The sequence below is a fragment of the Ascaphus truei genome, unplaced genomic scaffold (genome assembly GCF_040206685.1).
Source record: "Ascaphus truei isolate aAscTru1 unplaced genomic scaffold, aAscTru1.hap1 HAP1_SCAFFOLD_473, whole genome shotgun sequence".
Taxonomy (NCBI): Eukaryota; Metazoa; Chordata; class Amphibia; order Anura; family Ascaphidae; genus Ascaphus; species Ascaphus truei.
The window spans coordinates 115,583-123,938 of NW_027456804.1; the positions used below are offsets into that span (position 1 = coordinate 115,583).

At 49.4% G+C, this 8,356-nt stretch overlaps 1 long non-coding RNA gene across 1 annotated transcript in view; it reads right to left on the reverse strand.

Annotated features, from left to right (window-relative positions):
• LOC142484936 (uncharacterized) overlaps positions 1 to 5,127 on the reverse strand; it is a 66,252-nt gene extending 61,125 nt beyond the window's left edge. Inside the window, exons 1-2 of the long non-coding RNA XR_012798308.1 lie at positions 4,471 to 5,127; positions 3,433 to 3,525 (exon numbers count right to left, since the gene is read on the reverse strand). This is a non-coding gene — a long non-coding RNA (uncharacterized LOC142484936). The remainder of the gene's footprint in view (positions 1 to 3,432; positions 3,526 to 4,470) is intronic.
• Positions 5,128 to 8,356: the final 3,229 nt, after the last annotated feature.

The following is an 8,356-nucleotide window of genomic DNA, read 5'->3' on the forward strand; positions in this document are numbered from 1 at the left end:
GGGGGGAGGGGGAGGAGAAGGAGGTCTGTGGGGAGGGGGAGGAGAAGGTCTGTGGGGAGGGTGAGGAGAAGAAGGTCTGTGGGGAGGGGGAGGAGAAGAAGGCCTGTGGGGAGGGGGAGAAGAAGGCCTGTGGGGAGGGGGAGAAGAAGGCCTGTGGGGAGGGGGAGGAGAAGAAGGTCTGTGGGGAGGGGGAGAAGAAGAAGGTCTGTGGGGAGGGGGAGGAGAAGTAGGTCTGTGGGGAGGGGGAGGAGAAGAAGGCCTGTGGGGAGGGGGAGGAGAATAAGGTCTGTGGGGAGGGGGAGGAGAAGGTCTGTGGGGAGGTGGAGGAGGAGGAGAAGGTCTGTGGGGAGGGGGAGGAGAAGAAGGCCTGTGGGGAGGAGAAGAAGGCCTGTGGGGAGGGGGAGGAGAAGAAGGTCTGTGGGGAGGGGGAGGAGAAGAAGGACTGTGGGGAGGAGAAGGTCTGTGGGGAGGGGAGGGGGAGGAGAAGGAGGTCTGTGGGGAGGGGGAGGAGTAGAAGGTCTGTGGGGAGGGGGAGGAGAAGAAGGTCTGTGGGGAGGGGGAGGAGAAGAAGGCCTGTGGGGTGGGGGAGGAGAAGAAGGCCTGTGGGGAGGGGGAGGAGAAGAAGGCCTGTGTGGAGGGGGAGGAGAAGAAGGCCTGTGGGGAGGGGGAGGAGAAGAAGGCCTGTGGGGAGGAGGGGGAGAAGAAGGCCTGTGGGGAGGGGGAGGAGAAGAAGGTCTGTGGGGAGGGGGAGGAGAAGAAGGTCTGTGGGGAGGGGGAGGAGAAGAAGGCCTGTGGGGAGGGGGAGGAGAAGGTCTGTGGGGAGGGGGAGGGGGAGGAGAAGGAGGTCTGTGGGGAGGGGGAGGAGAAGAAGGTCTGTGGGGAGGGGGAGGAGAAGAAGGTCTGTGGGGAGGGGGAGGAGAAGAAGGTCTGTGGGGAGGGGGAGGAGAAGAAGGTCTGTGGGGAGGGGGAGAAGGAGGTCTGTGGGGAGGGGGAGAAGGAGGTCTGTGGGGAGGGGGAGAAGGAGATCTGTGGGGAGGGGGAGAAGGAGGTCTGTGGGGAGGGAGAGAAGGAGGTCTGTGGGGAGGGGGAGAAGGAGGTCTGTGGGGAGGGGGAAAATGAGGTCTGTGGGGAGGGGGAGAAGGAGGTCTGTGGGGATGGGGAGAAGGAGGTCTGTGGGGAGGGGGAAAAGGAGGTCTGTGGGGAGGGGGAGAAGGAGGTCTGTGGGGATGGGGAGAAGGAGGGCTGTGGGGAGGGGGAGAAGAAGGGGTGTGGGGAGGGGGAGAAGGAGGGCTGTGGGGAGGGGGAGAAGAAGGGGTGTGGGGAGGGGGAGAAGAAGGCCTGTGGGGAGGGGGAGAAGAAGGCCTGTGGGGAGGGGGAGAAGAAGGCCTGTGGGGAGGGGGAGAAGAAGGCCTGTGGGGAGGGGGAGAAGAAGGCCTGTGGGGAGGGGGAGAAGAAGGCCTGTGGGGAGGGGGAGAAGGAGGTCTGTGGGGAGGGGGAGAAAGAGGTCTGTGGGGAGGGGGAGAAGGAGGCCTGTGGGAGGGGGAGAAGAAGGCCTGTGGGGAGGGGGAGAATAAGGCCTGTGGGGAGGGGGAGAAGAAGGCCTGTGGGGAGGGGGAGAATAAGGCCTGTGGGGAGGGGGAGAAGAAGGCCTGTGGGGAGGGGGAGAAGAAGGCCTGTGGGGAGGGGGAGAAGAAGGCCTGTGGGGAGGGGGAGAAGAAGGCCTGTGGGGAGGGGGAGAAGAAGGCCTGTGGGGAGGGGGAGAAGAAGGCCTGTGGGGAGGGGGAGAAGAAGGGATGTGGGGAGGGGGAGAAGAAGGCCTGTGGGGAGGGGGAGAAGAAGGCCTGTGGGGAGGGGGAGAAGAAGGCCTGTGGGGAGGGGGAGAAGAAGGCCTGTGGGGAGGGGGAGAAGAAGGCCTGTTGAGAGGGGGAGAAGAAGGCCTGTGGGCAGGGGGAGAAGAAGGTCTGTGGGGAGGGGGAGAAGAAGGTCTGTGGGGAGGGGGAGAAGAAGGTCTGTGGGGAGGGGAAGAAGAAGGTCTGTGGGGAGGGGGAGAAGTGGGATGTGTTATGGGATAAGTTGGAGAAGGATTTGTATGAGAAGGAGGATGAGGTGTGTGAGGAGGAGAGGGATGCAGCAAAGTGCTGCTGCTGCTGCTTCTCATGGCTGGGGAGAAGACCCCAGCCACATGCAGCTGAGGGGCCACCTAACAGAAACATGCTGGGTGCCCTGAGGAGATGAGTGAGGTGTTGGACGAGGGAGAGAGTAGCAGGCAGGCCTTTTTTTGCTTGCCTCCCTCTCCCCCCTCCGCTCTCCTCTCAGTCCTGCCCTCCTCCTCACTCTCCTACCAGCTACAGCGGTTCCAATCTATCGCCCCCCACCGGCATCCTCTGTGTGTATGTGTGTGTATATGTATATGTATATGTATATATATATATATACATATATATACATACATATATATATATATATATATATATATATATATATATATATATATATATATATATATATGTGATCGGCCTCCTCCACGTGTATGTGTGTGTATGGGTCAGGCACGTTGGCCATGGCCATGCGGCTGCTGCTCCTCACCCCCCCCCCCCCCCCCCCCCATTCCCAATTACCACTGGCAGCTGTTTGAGCAGAGGGATGTTTGGGGAGACGGTTGCGGTGGTCCCACGGTCTGTGTGCCACTGCCCCCCCCTCCGCGTCCACTGCCGCCCCCTCTGCATCCACTGCTGCCCCCCCTCTCCGCGTCCACTGCCCCCCCGCATCCACTGCCCTTCCCCTCTCCGCGTCCACTGCCCCCCCTCTCCGCGTCCACTGCCCCCCCTCCGCGTCCACTGCCCCCCCCTCCGCATCCACTGCCCGCCCCCCGCATCCACTGCCCGCACCCCGCATCCACTGCCCGCCCTCCGCATCCACTGCCCGCCCTCCTCATCCACTGCCCCCCCCTCCGCATCCACTGCCCATCCTCCTGACACCATCTCCAAGGTAAGTCTGAATTTTATATGTATTGGGCTGATGGGTGTATTTTGAATATGTATTGGGTAGGTAGGGGTCCTTTTAAAATGTATTGGGGTCTTTTTAAAATGTATTGGGGCCAGTCACCCACGCAGCAACCCACCTACCCAGTCACCCACCCACTCAGTCTGTCACTGTCACAAGAGACTAATGCTTTTAACACCTTAATTACATAGATTATGTGGTAAATTGGTACATCACAGGGTAAGCTCACAGCGAGCATAAGTCCATTCAGAATGAATCCAGAATAACTGTGTTATAACAAAAATGATCACCCCAGGGCGAGGTGGGGACCTAGTGGTGCCCACACAGCTACCACATAAGACATTGGTGAGACATGAATAACGCATGGGGTGTAGGAAATAAACAATCCAGCACTAGAAAGGTAATAACAGAAGGGCTGCTGCCCTTTACCTGACTGTGTGTTCCAGATGGGTAGAATTCCTCAGCGTGCCGTCCTCAGGAGTGTAGTTCAGAATGTGTAGAAGAAGGAAGGAGCACAGCCATCTGCATCCAAGGTGCAAGAAATGAATATGGGCAACTCCAAATGAAATAAAAAACAGTTACTTTATTTAATCAGCTTTCCAATGGGGTAGGACAACGCACCAACGCGTTTCATCCCGCAGGACTTTCTCAAGGTGTATGGAGACATGTAACAGCATAGAATTTAACATAAAATTTTCGCGCCCAAAACGACCCATAATGACGTCATCACTGCGCGACCCGGAACTGAGTTGTGTCATCACTGCGCGTACCCAGCCTAAGGCTGAGTCCCCAGTCTTCACTGTGGCACGCGCGCCCGGCGGGGAGGCGTGCACAGCGCTACAACGCGATCTGCAGTCTGGGGAGAGAGGGAAGGTTTGCGACGGGAGGGGGCGTGGCTGTGGGTTTGCGCGGGCGTGGCCATGACGTCCCGCAGCTGGTTCACCCTTATTGGCTGAACCGCCGGTGGGGGCGTGGCCACGCCTCCGTCGCAGATGTCAATTTCAAATTCCCCTGCCTCCCTACCTTGTCGCAGACCGCTGGGGAATGGTGCGCGACTAGGTAGGGACTGGGACCGGCCGGACTGGGGGGGCGGGGCTTGATAGCACAGCGCACGCCGAGCCGTGAGCTGTGGCAGTGACTGGGACCGCAGCCTAAGTCGTGTCAGTGAGAGTAGAAAGAGAAAACCCAGGCGCTACCTCTATATGCGATAAGGGTAGGAAAATATAATTGTGTAATTACAACCTTAGGAGTTCATAAGGTTTCCCTCCGCTTCTCAGTCTCTTCCTGTGACTCAAAAACCCCAAAAAGGATCTATCCAGAATCCTTGGTGGTATAGGGAAACAAAAGAAAAAATGGGGGAGCACAGGTTGAGGGGTGAAATGGGAATAACAGATTTGTTTCAGGTGTGTTAGTCCCTGAAACAATAACAGTGGGGATATTGAAGTGTGTAATACTCTAAACACTTACACGGCCTTGTGCAAATGCTGTCGCATCAAGGTTTCTTTTGGTCTTCTCCACTTTCTCTTATGTTGCTTTTCTTCTCTCTCCGTCTGTGTACTCCTACTCCTCGTTCTTTGATGCGGTATCACCCTCGGGATAAATGAGTGAACATATGAATGAAAGAAGGTAATAAGTGATAATATCAAAACTCTAAATGAATATATAGAGGCAGAAAAGACTGCAATCACTCACACGGGCACGTGTGAGTGCAGTCTTTAGGGAGGTTTCTTTATCTTCTGCAGACACAGAAGCCCCTCGGATGTAAACTTTCTAGTAAACTAAATGTGAGAAAAAATACTTTAACAGAATACTAATACTCACACGGCCAAGTGTGAGCGCACACTTCCATTGGTATGTTAGTGCTTCTCCTGCGATCTCCAAACCGTAATCCAAAGATAATAGGGTGAAAGATTCCAGCCCCAGAATGATAAGGATAAGTCTCTTACATTGAGTAAAAGGCCAAGGTTTTTATTTAACAAATTAAAACAAATTAAAACAATGAGCAAAAAGAGGCTAAAAACTAAAAGAGTTAGCAGCACTAAAACAGATAAAGAGCCCGTCCTTTGGGAATATAATGCAGGGCACGTGGTGCACAGCTAACTGTGTCCGTGAGTGTCAGTGAGAGACAAGGCACATAAGCCAGTACAATTGGCTGTCATAGAACAACATTGAATACAAAAACTTTAATCAAACAAATATGAACAAACATAAAAAAAACCATATAACATGGAAATGAAACCCAAACATAAACTAGAAGGATATACACTGCTAAAATAAACCCAGTGACCTAAAAGACAATAACATATCTATATAAAGATATATAACATAATAATGTATAACATATAATATACACCAAATGTCACAAACAGCCACGAATAGAAGTTAAAGTAGTCAAGAGTAGTATTAAATCTCTTAATCACATTAGGTTGAATGTTGGCACTGGTGCACAATATATATATATATATATATATATATATATATATATATATATATATATATATATATATATATATATATATATATTGTGCACCAGTGCCAACATTCAACCTAATGTGATTAAGAGATTTAATACTACTCTTGACTACTTTAACTTCTATTCGTGGCTGTTTGTGACATTTGGTGTATATTATATGTTATACATTATTATGTTATATATCTTTATATAGATATGTTATTGTCTTTTAGGTCACTGGGTTTATTTTAGCAGTGTATATCCTTCTAGTTTATGTTTGGGTTTCATTTCCATGTTATATGGTTTTTTTTATGTTTGTTCATATTTGTTTGATTAAAGTTTTTGTATTCAATGTTGTTCTATGACAGCCAATTGTACTGCCCTATGTGCCTTGTCTCTCACTGACACTCACGGACACAGTATATATATATATATATATATATATATGAACATTATCTAAGGCCACTAAAGGTTTGATAACCCTCTATCCTACATAAACAAGGGAAATATATGTGTGTCTATAATCAAAAGAAACTGAACTAGATTTTGAAGATCAGAAACTGACCAGTGATATATATATATAATCATACTTTGACACACATAAAAATATTTGAATTAAATTTAAAAAGGAGAGAATTCTTAAAACAAAAAAACAGGTGGAAATGAACCAAACCTGAATCATAGACAGGATTATTAACTTATATTAAATCATGTATCCTGTGGGATGCATAGGGAGCCTATGAGGATTGATGTTAATGATCATATTTATTAAACCGCGACAGATCTATCCATATACAGTATAAGATTAAAATAAAAACCTGGCACAACTTCCATGTTAGGACCCCCCCTTCCGAGTGGGCTCCCTCCAGCGCCGCAGCAACCCCACAGGTAGGGCTACCGGGAAGGGAATAGGCCCCACACTTAGTTTGCACCGGGCCCCTGTGATTTCTCCCAAGCCGGGTCCTGCCTTCTGTGTATATAGAATAAGGTCTTTAACCACCTGATTTTATTTTTTTTGTGCTTTTGAGATACTGGTGCAATGCGAGGGACTAGCGGTCTCTTCCTACTAAAGATCTGTTGGTGCACACAGCATGTTAGGTGCAGTAAACGTTCTTCACTTTGCAAAGGTAAAACCATCCGAACCTACGAGACTGGGGATAGCAAAGTGCCCATCACGGCTGTAGCAACGATGCCGCCTCCTCACTGCAGTGTCGCTGTTGGAAGTGCTGACTCCGTCCTTCGCTTCATTGATCTCCGGAAACCAGGACTGCAGGTCAGTGTGCGGCTTTAAGCTCATCTGTTTTGGCAATACGGGCCAGCAATGTAAAAAGAAGCAGTAGAAGGGATAAAAGAAAATGTCTGCCAACTACATCCAGCTTTACCCTGTAGACTTACGGGGGCGTCAAGTTTCCATTGTAGCTGAAGCGGAAGTACTGGGGCGGCAATATACAGGACATAACAGTAGGAGTTGGTCTTTATAGAAACATGTACTGTATGCATGAATTTATATACTGTCCCGGCTAAGCTGAGTGTAAAGCTTGCCGGGAGCTGGCCGGGATCGTAGCGGGCTAGCCGCTGGTCCGTTTTCCGTTTAAAAATGGAGTTTCCCGCGTGGCGGCCGCTTCAATAGATAAGCGCTAATGGCGCTTACTATTGAAAGCATCAGAGGCGCGGGAAAACCGCCGAAACCGTGTTGTACTAGTGTGCTGATCAAAGCCTAGAGGGGAAATTAGATAAGGTATGCCAGCTATGCAATTTACATTTATTCTGTCTACTTATAGTATTTGGACAAAAGGTGTGTACCAAGGAGGGTACATCAAAGAATCCCCTTATAGGCGCACCGCAGACCTAATAGTATAGACGGTCAGGGGTGGATGTAGTAGGTCAAATAAACTTTATTAATTATGTAAGCGTGTAGTTAAAACAGTATATAGTACAATACCATATTCTGGAATAAAAAGTAGACTCCTAAAGGTCTATTCAAACTCTGCCAAGCGTCTCGCTTAGCTCCAGGGCAATTGTCTATGTGGTGCCGTAACTACATAGGGTATCTAATAACCTCCCAGTCACAAGGTCCACAAACAGGGTAGGTATATGTACTCAAAAGTTAATGTTGGTATAAAAGAAGGGATCACTTAGAATAATTCCCCTAAGTCTCTAATAGATGTATAGAGTATGTAATGGGGTTAAGCGATCTTTATAGGTACATTGGGCGTCCGAGTCCCTTGGCAATACCTAAATGACCCTGATTGTATGTTAAGCCCGTCACGTTGTCCCCCTTAGGATATATAGATGTTCATGTTCCTAAAATAGCTTTATAGAGGAGGTAATGTAATATCTGAACTTCTGTTACCAAACGGGGGGTATCTATTAACCTCTCAGTCACTTGGTCTGTATACAAGGTAGGTATATACAGATAGTGAAGTTAGTATACATAATCTGATCACTTCTGATGGTTCCCCTAGGTATAGTGGACGGTGGGGTGTGTGATCTATATTAGTACATTAGATCTTTGTGTCCCTGTGCAGAGGGTAATTTAGTTCTTTAGAATGTGTAATGAGGGACTGGTTTTCACATATCTAAAATGCTGAGAGAGGGGGGGGGGGGGAGGTGTATGGGACCTTGGTACTGGAAAAACCGTGTTTAGTTCATTATCATACAGCCTGTATTTATTGATGCTGCTTATTGACCTTGAGTTTATAATGAAAAAACCTGTCCTGTTGTTTTCCTTGGAAAAATATAAGTAGGTGCTCCTAGTATGACCTAACAGAGCGAGCCATGATCTGTCAGTGTTTTTGTTGCCAGTGTTTAGCTCTACACGCACTCACAGTGCTTCAAGTTAGCACAGTCACGCAGTGTGTAGACTGCGCATGCGTCACGTGTTGCGCTGTGTGTGTCCCT